Below are 15,513 nucleotides of genomic sequence, written 5' to 3' on the forward strand. Positions count from 1 at the left end.
TTCCGCATTTACGAGATTCTCTGGGACTTATACTCTGATATTTTGATTAGTTGTATGATTTGGCTTTTAGACATGGTTTACGTTGTGTTATGGTTTGATCAAACAATGTTTTTAATTACTAATGTTTTCTAAAGTAATGTTTTAAAACGAAATTTTTGGACGTGAAATTTGGGTCGTTACAATGTTCTCAAAATTCGAATTGTGAAGAGAAATGCCGTAATCATAATCGAAATTTTAAGAACACACTATGTACCTTTGACAAAATTTATTAACATTTCTCAACCTAAGCCTTTATATTTGAAATGAAGCATAATATTCTCTCCCTTATTTTTAGCAAAACAACTTTATAACCCTTACTACTTTGCAAGGTATAACTCTTGTTTTCTATAATTAATATTGCCAACTTGCAATACGTGCCTTAATAATCATACAATCATAACATTTATGCTCCCACTATCATGATTATTATTATAAAACATAACACTTATGCTCCCACTAGCTTCGACATGTATTCATAAACATCTTAACTTTCAGAAAAACAATGCTTATTGAATTTCTTAAGTTCATGTTTCTAATACTTAGTGCTTTGATAATCTTTTATCAAGGCTTCTTGAACTTATACACCTTTGCCTTCGATAGTTCATATGTGTGTCTAAACAATTAAGACTAATTGCCAAACCTCACAATTCAAATTTTGGAAAGGGATACCGTAACCATAGTCGAATTCGAGAATGCAATTTTACAATCACTATCTTCTTAAAATCTTTCTTAGTGAAAGCATTTCCTCACAATCATTTTCATGAAGGAGGAAATCTTATGACACTTAGATTTAAACGGTGTATGTGTTCCTATCCATGTGAATTTGTTAAAACCAAAGTTTACGACAAATTCAAACTCATATGGACCGAACTTTCTTAATCTTGATTTCTTGCCTTATGGTAGCACAGCTGCCCACCATGTCTTCCAAGTAGTTAAGCAGCTAACCCTTTCCTATCAATGTACCTTTCATTGATTAAGGTGCTTTGCCTTTTACGCGTTCAAAATGAGAACTCATAGAACTCACATGCATAATTAACTCGATTGGATTGGCACAGAAACAAAATAATGTCATCACGATAGGTTGTAAACCTCAACTCGTGTGCTAGTGATGATCGATAAGGTTTATTTGATTTGTTCTTGAAACCTTTCAAGACCAATTAAGACTCCCACTGACTCCTTGACATATAAGATTCTCTTGTCAATAACCATTTCTTGACAAACAAATATTCAAGAGTTAGTGTAGCTTTTATCAAAACACTTCATAAATTGGTCCTAGTTGGTCTTTGTCTTATCCAAGACATCACAACTTTCCACATTTAATGAATGTTATAAACCTTCTTTATACTTATCACTCAATGTCACAATCTTGACTCTGAGACTTGTTTTGGAATGAAGTATGATTGACTTTTTGATTTAACCATTTCTTCAATTCTTGATTCCTCTTCTTAGACATACAATTGTACTAAGACCCACTTAGAGGATCAATTTAGATATGGTTCTTAATCATTAAGACCTATCATTAAGCATAAAAGCTACTCTCCCTTCTTCTTAGAATGGAGAAACTTTTATCTTTCTGCCTAGTTGATTTTTCTTATTCGTTCTGCTATTGATTTAAACATTTTCAATCAATTCAGAATTACACTTAATCTTGTAAGTATAATCATATTTACTAGACTTTTAGTAAATCATGACGAATATCTTTGTTACTATTATGGTGGACTTGATCAATACACAACTTTGTGTACAAGATCTCCTAGTCCTTCACTTGACACTTTGTCAATGAATTAGTCTAATTTCCAAATATGAAATTTCTCATTCATCGTGCAACCAAGTTGCATGATTCCAAGTTTCTGTCCAATTGAAACTTGGGCGATGAGAAACTCTCCCCATTTGATAAACTCTCGACTTTCCATAACATAATAAGAACCAAATCCATTATTGCTTATAATAGAAACATTCAAACATCAATTTTTTCATATACGCCATTGCAAGGATAAATAAATAATATAAAATCAAAATTTATTTGATTGCGGAAAAATTTTGTCCTTACAATGCAATTCATTGAAAAACTATGCTAATACATTTTTCTTAGCAATTTTATTCTAACTCTAAGTAGCAGCTCAAGAATCTAATCTTCAAGTAATGCGATCGAAATTCATTCCTTCACGGTTAGATTCTGCTCACTTCTTCCCTTAAGCTTCCTTTCTTTTCTTCGATCCTATAAAACATCAATTGTAATCTTATCACATTATGTATTAAGAATCTAGAATAGAAACTTAAAGAGTTAGTTAATGGACTTTACCTATATTAGATCCATACGTTTCGACTCTCCCATCTCTTAGATCTCTTAGGTAAATAGGGCAGCTTCGTCTCCAATGCCCCTTCTTTTGGCAATAAAAGCAAATTGACTCTTTTGGAACAGGACATGAAACTCCTTCAGACATTGCCTTTCTCTTATGATCAGACTTTTCGATCATAGCATGTCTTTCGTTGCCATTGTCTATATCCACAGAGGTCTTGAAGGTAGATTCACCAATCAACTTTGCTTTTCTATTGCGCCAAACCATTGCTGATTCAGTAGCAATAAGCATATAGGTGAGATCTATAAGGGTCACGTCGCAATTCATCATATAGTACTCTCTTATGAACTCACTATACGAGTTAGGAAGTGACTGAAGAACCCAATCAACAGCCATCTCCTCACAGACAACGGATCCCAACATTCTTAACCTATCAATGTGTGACTTCATCCCTAGGACGTGTGCACACACCGACTTTCCTTCTTTATGATTACTTTCCAAAAGGGCTTGAGTGAGCTTGAACTTTTCAAGCCTTCGAACTTGTGGGTTAGGGAGAATTATTGGAGGAGGTGGAGGAAGTGGAGCATGATTTCTTGTTCCTCGATCGAATCGTGGAATACCATCTTCATGTGGAATGCTTGTTCCACGGGATTTGATAAAACCATAGTTGTCGAACTTTGAGATCTACAAAATGGGAGAAAAACGAATTCAAGTTAGTTGATTGATTGAGTCCTTTAGTAAATCACCCAAATGAGATACTAAGGCTAGGACCCAACACAATATTCTACAACTCGGGAGAGGGATGCCGTAACCCAAATTGCAGAACATTTGTAGGTAAGTGAATGACGATTCACTAATTTCCACCACGAAAAACAAAAAATAATTTAAGTTTTAAATCTATGAAAACTCCTAGATCCTTTGAGATTCATTGAACTTTCAATGGCATGTTTAAATCTCGATATGCCCCTCTTGTTTGTGACTGGGATGCCGAGGATCACAAAGCGGGTGTGAACCATGCAAACTTACATGGTGCCCTCACATGTTACAGTCACCTATTCGGTGTGCCGGTAAACCACACACGCTCCACCGAACTATGACAAACATTGAGTCACCCTTTGCTACCTTTGCTTAGAACCATTTAGTGCGCCGGTTAACCACACACGCTCCACTAACGTCTTCGCAAGGGCACAAAGTGTAATTTCATGGAATTGCATCAATTCACTTTTGCCTAAGTAACTAAGATTGGGAATTTGTAAAACATTTAGTTACTTTTGTACTTTATTATACTTATAATGAAAGGTTTTTTTCTATCCTACCCGTTCGGCTAACGACCCTCTACTAGTCAAGAGTGCGGTGGGTAAGAGTGGATACCCATTCAATCGCCATTTTATAGGCAATTTCCTTAAACACCCCTTATAGACCAGCTTCGTGAATGAGGCCTACTAACGGTAAGACTGACTTTTACTCATACATATATATAATGTTAGACTTTTAATGTTATATATAGTATAGGGTGCATTTTACACTTTTAAAATACTAGGAGGTCAAATTTAACAATTATACTTTTAATTCGATTAAATTGTAAACCTAAACTTTTATGGATTTATTAAACCTCTTTTAATTATACACCTTAATTAATTAATAAAACCATAAGGGTGTGATTTGAACTTTTCAAAACAATACTAGGGTTTTAGAATTTAACATTCCTAATTAAACTTTTAATCAACTTTTAAATTCCAAAACTTGAGGGCAAGTTTTGAAACATTTCAAAACATTAGGGTTTAGAATTTAAATATACATCGAAATTAAACAATTAATCAAAATTTAAATTCCAAAACTTGAGGGTAAGTTTTGAAACCTTTTTCAAAACATTAGGGTTTTAACTATTTAAATTTCAAAACAACAAAACTTTTGGGTTCAACTAAAGGGGAAAATATGAAACTTTTCATAACAACAAGGATCAAATAACAAATAATCTAAATTACCATTTAATCACATAATTATCCATATTTTATTTAATTAATGATTTCTTGCAAAACGATTTACCAATTTAATCAAAATAATTAATCAATTATCACATAAGGAAACAATTATCTTATTAATTGATAAATATCTTCAATTAGATCAAGAATATAGTCAAATATATCAAAAAATCGGATTTATATTTATCTAATGTGATAAGGCAACTTTCCATAAGCAAAAACAGCAAGAAATCGCGAAGATAGCCCCATCTGACGAGTTGACTCGTCGAGTCAAGCATGGACTCGTCGAGTCAGCATGGACTCGGCGAGTTCAGCTATGGACTCGGCGAGTCCAGCCTCCAGAAACCAAAAAATTGAATTTTTCAAACATATAATGCATCAATACAATAGAAACCAATCTAGGCTCTAATACCACTGATGGGTTTTGGTCATAAGAACATCCTATGTGCTCATACAAACCCTAATGCTTAGATCTAGGTTTCTCTATTGTACATGCAAATTATCCAAGACTATAAACCCTAATTCTAGCATACAAGTAATCATATTAACATGAGAATGGGTTTAAGATATTACCTTGATTGTTATGTAGCAATAACAATCCCAATTCCTCCTTGATTTGACTTTAGAAAGCTTAGAGTCACAAATGTCACTCCTCTAATGGTTCACAAACACCAAAAGCAAGAGGATGAAGAGGAGAGAGGATGGAGGCTGCCAAAACCGTGTGAAAACCCCAGCAAGAAGCTTGTCCACGTTTTTGTCCTTAAGGGATCTATATATAGTGAGGCAATTAGGGTTATCTAACAAGGAAACCCTAATTTGGTTGCTTAAGCCCTAAGCAACCCATGGAGCCCTTTCCATAAGGCCTTGGACGATTTCATATGGGCTTCCCCCATAGAATTCGTCCACCTTATAATATAAGGCAATCCATGGCCCAAATTGCAATTATCTTATAATTACAATTTCAGTCCCTTAAGTTTAATTAATCTCTTTTAGTCACAAAACTAATTACCAATTAATTATTGACTAATATTAATTAAACAATATGATTTCTCCTTTAATATATTATTCCCATAATATATTAATAAATCATATTTAATCTTTTCTCTCCATAATTCATCCTATCAAGTTGCTTTGGTGAAGGCAACCCAAAAGGACCATGCACCATCGGGTCAAGTACATACCAAAATAGTTATGGACTTAGACACTAATCCAACACTGATATCGCTACCAAACTTCTTCCACTAGCAAGATCTAAATCATCCCTTATAAGCTCAAGGAACCATGTCCAGTTAGGCTTATTCTCAACATTCATAACAGCCCAAGCAATTGGGTAGACCTGATTATTGGCATCTCTAACTATGGATGTCAACAACTTACCCTTTACTACTCCCTTTAGAAAGCACCCATCCAAAACAATAACTCGTCTGCACCCTCTTTTCCAGCCTTCACATATATCTTTGAAACCAATATAAAACCTGTGAAAATAGTTTATCCCATCTAGATTGACAGTTACACACACCTTACATGTAGATCTTGGATTGGATCTTAACATCTCTTGTGCATAATCCCATATTCTAGCATAATGTTCAATCAATTTACATTCAATTAGCTCCTTGGCCCATTTCTTTGCCCTACGGCATTGGCCTATAGACACAACACACCTAAACCTTTGTCTGATGTCAGTAATCATCTCTTTAAGCTTCACCTTAGGTTTATTTTCAATTTCAGTTATGTAGTGTCTACCTATCCATTCAGGAGTAACCATAGAGCCAAGTTTGAACTTCAAACATGAGTAGCTTCTAAAGTCTTGATTTAAATAGATCTTTCATTAAACATCCATGAGGCATATAGCCTAAAAGGGAAAGAATTATCCTCATTTCTTTTCCCACATCTTACAAGTATTATGCTACTGTCACACTTCTCAAAGTAGAGCTGATACCCATTGTGGACTGTGTAGTTTTGGATACAAAACTTCAGCTGAGTAACATTCTCAAAAATGTCATCGATTTTTGGTTCCATTTTGTCCCGTCTTGTTTTTGGGTCATGTATTATGTACTTGTTTTTCACCTAGTATTGCTCTTCTTCATCTTCATCACTTTGCAAGTCATCACCATGATACACTTGTGCTCTTACATCATTAGTCAAGCTAGAGTTTCTAATATTTTCGTCATTTAGTAACACATTAAGAATTGCATCCTTACACTTGTCCAGTGGAGTAATGAAATCTTCGTCTGGTTCATGATCCATGTGTTGCCTTCGTCTTATGAATCCCAATCCATCAAAACAACCTGAAAAAACACACATTATCGTTATTCGTTAACCTCTGAAGAACATAGAACGGTAATAACACAGTCTTCAAAGAAATTACGCATACCCTGTGAAATCGACTCTCCAATAACCTAATCTTCTTCTCCAATAACGTAATCTTCTTCAAAAAGCCCTAAATTAATGACAAACGATGTCGATTTTCTAAAGGATTTTGAGAAAGTATAGAGAAAGTGTACATTTACGTGCAAAAGGTTGAGGTAAGTGATGGGTGCACTGCTCTACGTAAACGGACGTAATGGACATGTCAACTCCTCCGTTAAGTGCCAAATCAGCACATGGGTAACCGACTACTAAGGGTGCAACCTCTTAAATGAGATATTTGAAACATTTATTGAAAGTATCTAACTTTATTACCCCCAAAACTCGTCCAAGGGTAAAATTGACACTTTTTGGAAAACTTAAGGTCATTTATGACAATTTCCCTAAAGCTTTTATTGGAATTATTATGATATCCATTTCAGTGGTCATCAAAATATCTATGAGCCGATATTGATCATTATACTATTTTTTAAAACGAAAAAAATGCTTTTCTAAATAGAAGGCACGATAGAATCACTGAACCAATGTTATCTTCGTACTATACTATTACTAATGATGTTATATCTAAAAAACTACAAGAAGTTTTTTTATTTTAAAATTATTAGATTTTTGTAAATTGTTTGGCTATACTTATGATTATGTCTTTGAGGGGTCTTTTTATTTTCTCTAGTCCTAGGCCCAAAATATGTTTGGACCAACCATGATCTCATCCCTAGAACACAAACACACACACACACAAACACACACACACACACACACATATATATATATATATATATATATATATATATATATATATGTATATACACTACAAAAGTTTTGAAGCCCATGCCAAGCACGACCCATCTAGAATAATTTATGCATTTCTTTCACCGTTATCTAATCTATGTTGGCTAGGTTGATTTTCAATGTAAGTTGCTTGAATTAGAAATGAAAACAAAAATATATTCTGATAATCACAAGTGCATTACTATGATTGGCAAAAAAATTATAAGTACATTGTAATTTTGGGGAAAATTGTAACGACCCAATTTTTATAAAGATTTTTTTTTCATTTTTGAATAATTAAACACATTTTCAGTATCAAGAAATCCAATTATAATTGTTTTCAAAACATAATTCAAATACAACTTTTATTCCAAACATCAGAGTGTCCCACAAAATGCCCGAGAGAGTGCACGATTCGCCATCAAGATTTGCCCTTGCCCTTGGGCTCCGATGTACCTGAAACAAATCCACAAACTATAAGCTAACGCTTAGTAAGTTCCCCAGAGCATACGTCACACACAAGTCACATAACATCTTAACTATAAAGCTATCTCTACCATTAACCATAAAGGCTATCTCTACCGTGAGCTGTAAAAGTTATCTCTACCATTAGCCATAAAGGCTATCTCTACAGTTAGCTATAAAGCTATCTTTATCATGGCCATGAAGGCTATATCTACTGCATATTACAACAAAATCATGTCGCACACCTCTAAACAACGAGTATACCAACTAGTATAAAATGGGTTGGCCTTAGTTCCTTAGACCCATTGGTATGGTGAGAAGACTCACCTCTGGAATGCTGAACTGGAATGCTGAATTCAGATATGTCTCATGCTGCCTCTTCTCAACTGCCTTTAATCATCAAGTGATTAGCTTAACACCATCCCATAAATTCTCTCAGAGTTAACCCTGGTCAAGGTCAACTGTCAAGGTCAATAGTCCATGTTAACCTCAACTCGTCGAATACAACCAGTCACTCATCGAGTTCCTTGCAAAACTCGTCAATTCGCCGAGTCACTTGAGTGACTGGTCGAGTTCCATAATGTTTACGTCCGTAAACTCTCAACCGCAAACGCCTGACCGAAAACCCATCCAGTCGAATACCCCTTGGTCGTAAACTCTTTGGCCGACTCGTCGAGTTAATTAAAGAACTCGGCGAGTCCCTTTAGTCCTTCTCGTTTTCGGCCTTTTCCATTGGGATCTAGAGTCCCAAACTTCAGATCTAGCCCTTCCTAGTGTAGATGTCACGTAAAGTTGCAAACTTTACGTGCATGCAAGGCCACACATGGCCATAACACCAAAACTATTCTTCATATTGTAACGTCCCAAAATTCAAGACTAAAAAATTCTTTTAATAAAACATTACTTAAAGCAAAGTCATCAATCCAAAACATAATTAGAGTATTAATTTCCAAAACACATGTTCGTTATCAGAGTAAATATTCACAGGCTGTCTAATCTATGGTGTGTGCCATGCGATCACCCCGAGCTCTTCCCTCCGCTACAGGAAGTATCTGAAACCAAAACTGAAAACCGTAAGCACGAAGATTAGTGAGTTCCCCACCCTACCACATACCATGCATAACCACATACTGCACATACTGGATCACGCCCGCTATCCTGGGCCTCGCCCCTACCTCGGGCCTCGCCCGCTGCAATGACCCCGCCGCTCCAGACCCCGCCTGGCTTCGAGCCCCGCTCGGATACAGTTCTGTTTCACTTAGGCCTCGCTTGTCACAGGGCCTCGCCTGCTAACATATAATAGCACATAAACATATCACATCACATAACCTAAACACATACTAACGGATCTTGTCCTAAGGCCTCGCCTTTCTCTAGGCCTCGCCCTTGTCCTGCTACTGATGAGTCCTGGAACCCCGTCCATACTCCTGCTGATAGTGAGGTACAGGCCCAGCCCACCCTCACTCCTTCCCTAACTTGGGCCTCGCCCCTGATTTGCTGCTAATGAGATGTGGAACACCATCCACACTCTGCTATTGGTGAGTTACGGGACCTCGCCCACCCTCACCTCCCTACCAGGCACATACAAGTATCACACAGACAACAAGTATAAACTATCACATATACCATTCCTTGGGCACCCGCCCGCTATCATTGGACCTCGTCCTGAATATCATACTAGCATACCGTGTCGAGGGCTAACCCCTGGGTCTTTTACTCATAACTACATGGGCCGGCATTGTGGCCGTAAACCCATTCACACAAAAAGGAAACTCACCTGTACTGGCTGAACTTATTGATGATCCCACTAGCTTCTGTCTGGCAACTCTCTGAACTCCTGCTCCACTAGCTCCCCCGAGCTACCAATATCAATGCAACACTTAGTCTAACTGACCCCCGAAAGACAACCAAGTCAACTATGGTCAACGTCAAAGTCCTGGTCAAAGTCAACCTCCCAGGTCAACCCTACTCGCCGATTCAACCTACTAACTCGCCGAGTTCATATGCTCAGAGTCCTTCCATTCGCGACTCGACTAGCCGAGTCAGACCATGACTCGCTGAGTCTACCGATTTCCAAGTCCTGACCTGTCTGAGTCACCGAGTCTCCACTCGACTCACTGGTTCGAGCCTCAACTTGAAGGGTTTGGGGTTTCTCGACCTGACTCGCCGAGTCCAAGACAACCTTCAACAGACTCGCCGAGTTGTTCTTCCAACTCGCTGAGTTCCTGCCCAACTTCATCCGACTCGCCGAGTCTACCCATGTGACTCGCCGAGTCACTCCAGCTCTTAATCCATGCAGTGGCTCTTTAAGCCAAACAAGGGCTCCAACACATAGATCCATACTTCCAAGGCCTATTCCTCACGTAAAGTGGCAAACTTTACGTGTAGTTATGGAGATCTAGGCTCAAAACACTCCAAACTAGGGTTTATGACAACCATGCTTCACCAACATACCAAGAGCTGATACTTTATGGAATTCTAGAACAAAACAAGCATGGACCTGAGGTAGCAACCTCAAATCTGAACTTCTAGCTCGAAATGGTTACTATCATGCCAAGAATGCCCAAAACATACACATAGATATAGGTGCAAAGGAGTCCAAGAACTAGTTTATTACCTCCAAATGCTCAGAAATGTCTTCCCAATCCCGGATCTATAGCCCCCTTCTTGCACCTCCAAGATCCTTCTTCCTTCTCTAAGCTTTAATGCACTCTTCAAGGCAATAATTAGCTCAAAAATGGATATGGCGGCTAGGGTTTAGTGTTCTGGGTTAGAGAGGCAGTAAAGGAACCCTTGGGAAGAGAATGAGGCGCTTAAATAGGCTCCAAGTCCCAGATTTAGGGTTTTCCTTGTTTAGACCAGACTCGCCGAGTCTCCTTGGCCGACTCACCGAGTCGGTTACTTACTCCTTGACCCGGATCCCGCTCGGACTCGCCGAGTTCCTCCTTGGACTCAACGAGTCGTTCCTTGAACTTAGGGTTTCCTTTCCTTTCTTGGCCTTCCTGACTTTGGGTGTTACACATATAAGGTTTTAATGCATGGAAAGGGATTGAACTGCCTAAAGGAGACAACTTTATGTCATTGGGGACCTAAAGAGGTCCAGATCTAGAACCATATCCTTGTGATAAGTCCAGATCCGAGTATGACTCCATTTTGCACCAAGAATGGCGATTTACTTCCAAGAAGAGGGATCTAAGTAACTAAAGCTCAAGGTAACGACTTTATACCTCAAGATGATGGCCAATACAGTGTAGATGTCGGATCTACTGCTTCTCTCCTTGATCCTTCTTCTTCAAGCTCTAAAAAAATCCTTCACAACCCACCAAAATCACTCACAAACGCTCTTACTCTCACTCAAGAGTGTTCACGGCCGCAAACTGCTTTCTATAGGGAGATAAGGTGCAAAGGGAGGCCACAAGGGCAAATAATGATCCTTATATAGGGGCAAACCCCGAAATTAGGGTTTTCTCTTTAAAGCTCAAACTCGTTGAGTTGTCCCGATCTGAGTCCATGATTAAGTGCCCTACTCGACAAGTTGCAATCCCAACTCGCCGAGTCCATGCACCAAAACCCTGAAATTAACTAAATCAAATAATTAACGGGAACAAGTGTTACAAAAATATTTAAGTTTATTGCTCTGACATGTAAAAAGTAATGTAAGATCCCTATATTAACTAATATAAAAATCAAAGTATGCCATTGTTGCCATTTACTATTTTCAGTTAGATTGTAGGAAATATCACATGATCAATTCACTTTTTTGCACTCATCAACAAAATTCGTAATTAAGTATCTTTGCAAGCATATGAATCGTATAATGATACATAATTATAAGTAATAATGGAATTTAATGTTATGTAGTAACAATATGCCACTAATGACTAACTAATAGACGAAACAAAATATTACATGGAAAAAAGAAGTTCTATGTGATGCATACAGTAATTTATGTTGTAATAAATATATAAATTTGTATTAATTGACATAAAAATAAACAAATATCATTACTAAATAAGCATAATCAAATGCATAACGTTTGCTACACAGGTACTCTCACAAAGTGACAATCTGGTTAAAATTAAAATACCATGTGGTGTTCAAAGCCAAAAAAAAAACATATCATAATCAAATTTAGTAATAAACATACATTTTCAATATGCTACATTTCTACGTTATTTGACATTTCAAGGTGGACCTAAATTTGTAACTATTCTGCTATTAAGTCTTTTAATTCTTTCTCTCTCTCACATATGATTTCATATGACTTGGTTGAGATTATTCATATGGTATCATTTAGGTTGTGTTTAGTTACGAAAAAACAGTTTTCATTTTCCCTTTTCAATTTTCGTTTTTCGTTTTCAATTTTCATTGGAAAATTTAAAAAACGCGTTTAGTTAAAACTTATTTATTTTTCATTTTCAGTTTTAGAAAATTAGAAAACGCGTTTAGATGTGTATATTTCTATCGGTTTTCATTTTTAGAAAACGATAGTGGTGGTAGAATATGGATGGGGGTAGCGGAAAGGGCAGTGGTGGTGTCAATGATGGCGACAATGGTAGTGGTTGTGGTGGTAGTGGTGATGATAGACAATGGTGGTGGCGGCAGTGGTGATGCTGGTGATGGGGTAGTGGTGGTGGTGATGGTAGGTCGGTGATTGTGGTAATGGTGTTGGGCGGGTGGGTGTGTGTGTGTGTGTTTATAGGGGTGGGGGTGGGTGTGAGTGTGTGTTTGTGTGTGTGTGTGGGTAGGTGAGTGGGTGGGGGGTAGGTGTGAGTGGGGGATGGGGGGTGTGTGTGTTTGTGTTTGTGGGGGTGGGGTGACTTTGTGTTTGTGTGTGTTTGGGGGGGGGGGGGGGGGGGGGGGGGTTGGGTTAGGTGTGTTTTTATGTGTGTGTGTGTGTGTGTGTTTGTAAGGGTGGGCTTGGGAGTGAGTGGGTGTGGTGGGTTGGAGGTGTAGAGGTGGGAGTTAAGATGCGTTTATATTTTAGAAAAATTTTGGAATTAGAAAAATGTGGAAAACAATAATTATTGGTTTTCCAAAAATTTCCAACTTCTTTGTAATATTAGAAAACGGAAAATTTTCATTTTTTGTGAAAAATTTAGAAAAATAGACGAACTAAACACGTTTTCAAAATTCTCATTTTTCTTGGAAATTTTTTCCGGAAAACGGCCTATTTTTCCGCAACTAAACGCACCCTTAATCTTCCTTTTGTTGTTAAATAGGACATTTGTATTTTCCTTTCCTATATTGTTTCTTATCCACAATAACTAAATTTCATCAAACTATTTCTTCCCTACATAGCAATTCCTAGTCATAATTAATAGAGTAATTATAAAAATGATGCATCTGCTTCATTATTGAGAAATTAAGATAAAAGATGGATGAGAGCCCTAATGCATTGGTGTAAGTTTATGCGATAATATATTTAATTTATTATTTAAATCAATAATGGAAATTGGATGTCCATTCACAACATCAAAATCATCAATATCTGTTGGTTCTCTTATATTTTAATCAACCATGAATTCACTTTTAATGAAACATCAAGTTCAAATATTTATCATAGTAAAATAATAAAATTGCAGATAAAAGGATATCATAAGAGCTTTTCACATAACTTCTGTTTATATGAAACGTCAGGATCATTTCGACATCTCTTTACCTACTTTCTGGTCAATGTAAAGAAAATCACTCAAAAGTGTCAATGGTCAACTGAAAATATTAAAAAGATAAGAAGATATAAATCAATACAAACCCTTTGACAATCCTCGAGGGCTTCTTTAAACTTTTCCATTGGAAGATATGTAGCACCACATTGGTCATTGGTAATAACCTTAACAAAGGAGGAGGTTTAATGAACTTGAGAATCAACTCAATCTCCCCATACTACACTTCAGAAAGTCGCTTTTTCATCGAACAAATTGATCCACCGATATTATTTCAATGACTGGTAGCCTTTCAAATTCCATAATTACCACTATCAAAATGGGAAACAGGTCACCTCATTCACACAGGCACGTCTATCTTTTCTTGCAACCAATCATTTTAAGTGGAACCTTCTATACACATAGAAACAGATGATCAAGACAGAGGGTATCCTAAATGAATACTTAGAAACACTCTTAATGAATAATCAGTTCACATTTCTCTCAATAGTTCGTAGCATGTATGTAACAAAAGGGGGGAAACATATATCTGGAAAATTGTATTAAACCTTTATCCACTTAAATTCGAACATCATAAAACATATAATATGTAACACATATGAATTTACTTTAAGATGAAAAGTAGGGAGGGCAATCCATAGAGGATAGTGAGAAGAGAAAATTACCAATGGCCACAACAAGGCAGTCGATGAGGTGCTACAAAATCAGAAAAAATAAATCTTAAATTGCGATTCACGTTTTTTCCACCCAGTTCTTCCCTCTTTTCCCTTCCTCGGGATTAAAAAAAAGGATACCGCTCCTGCCACAATAAGCAACTTCCTTTTCTTTTCTTTCCATTCGATAGAGAAATTATCAAAGAAAACCCTAAAGCTAAAGGGTATAGGTCTCACTTGAATCTGTTGTTGTAGAAAACGAGGGTCGGATCAAGTAGGAATCAAAATTGTTCTTCGTTTCTTAGAGTTTATAAGAGGTTTTGGAAACATCGATTGATAATGTGTTGGGGAGATAAAGAAGAAGAGAATAAGAGATTTGTTTTTTTTTCACGCGTTATATCTCGATTTTCACCCAAACATACATGGGAATAGAGGTTTGAGATTTATAACATGGGGACGATGAGTTTTATAGGAGGGAACCGGTGGATAGGGCAATTGAGAATGGCCGAAACATCGTTAATCAATCGATACAAAATAGTGGATAATGAGGCGGTTTGAATCGAGTTTGATATACATGGCGTCGTTCAAAGGGCGGGTACGTAGCGTGAATAAAACCCTGTAAATTTGATGTTGGCGGGAGATTAAAAATAAGGCTTATATGTATATATAGTAGAAAATTTTGAGGCCCGTGCTAAGCACGACCCTTGGAGGGTAATAATGTGTTTTGTTAAAGTTATCGAATGTATATTGTGCAAATAACTTAAAAAATGAAAGTACAATGCTATAAATGGATGAATTTTCAACGTAAAATATGATGCAAAGAATTATAAGAATGAAGCAAGTCGTTGGTATTAGGATGAGGTGTTAGCTCTTGAAATTGGACTTTTGATTTAGGGAAGACCTTAATGACAAGCATCATTTGCAGAACCTACCCAAACCATCTATACCTTAACTAGCTTAACTAAATGTGTAATGTTGTCATTGGGTGGACTTCTCAAAATATAAAGCCTTAATAAGGAAAAACATCTAAAATTGCAATGAATCTAAAGCAAATGAAGCATGTCAAGACTTGGATTATGTATCTGGCCTCACATAAATAAATATGGACCCTTTTAAAAGAAATACAATATGAAACGATGGGTGGTACTTGCACAATACTTGCATTTAATGAGAAGAAACACATATGATATGAATCTTCTTCACACATCTTGGGTAGAGTTTATTTTTTAAATGTATAATTTTTGGTCCTTGAGGAAGCATGGCACACAATGTA

At 36.8% G+C, this 15,513-nt stretch overlaps 1 long non-coding RNA gene across 1 annotated transcript; it reads right to left on the minus strand.

Annotated features, from left to right (window-relative positions):
* Window positions 1-13,522: 13,522 nt before the first annotated feature.
* On the minus strand, window positions 13,523-14,942 carry LOC122196984 (uncharacterized). The gene is made up of 2 exons (XR_006189748.2): window positions 13,677-14,942; window positions 13,523-13,590 (listed from the first exon to the last, which is right to left on the minus strand). It is a non-coding gene; the product is annotated as an uncharacterized LOC122196984 (long non-coding RNA).
* Between the last annotated feature and the right edge of the window lie 571 nt (window positions 14,943-15,513).

This window comes from Lactuca sativa, chromosome 3 (genome assembly GCF_002870075.4).
Source record: "Lactuca sativa cultivar Salinas chromosome 3, Lsat_Salinas_v11, whole genome shotgun sequence".
NCBI classification, from domain to species: Eukaryota; Viridiplantae; Streptophyta; class Magnoliopsida; order Asterales; family Asteraceae; genus Lactuca; species Lactuca sativa.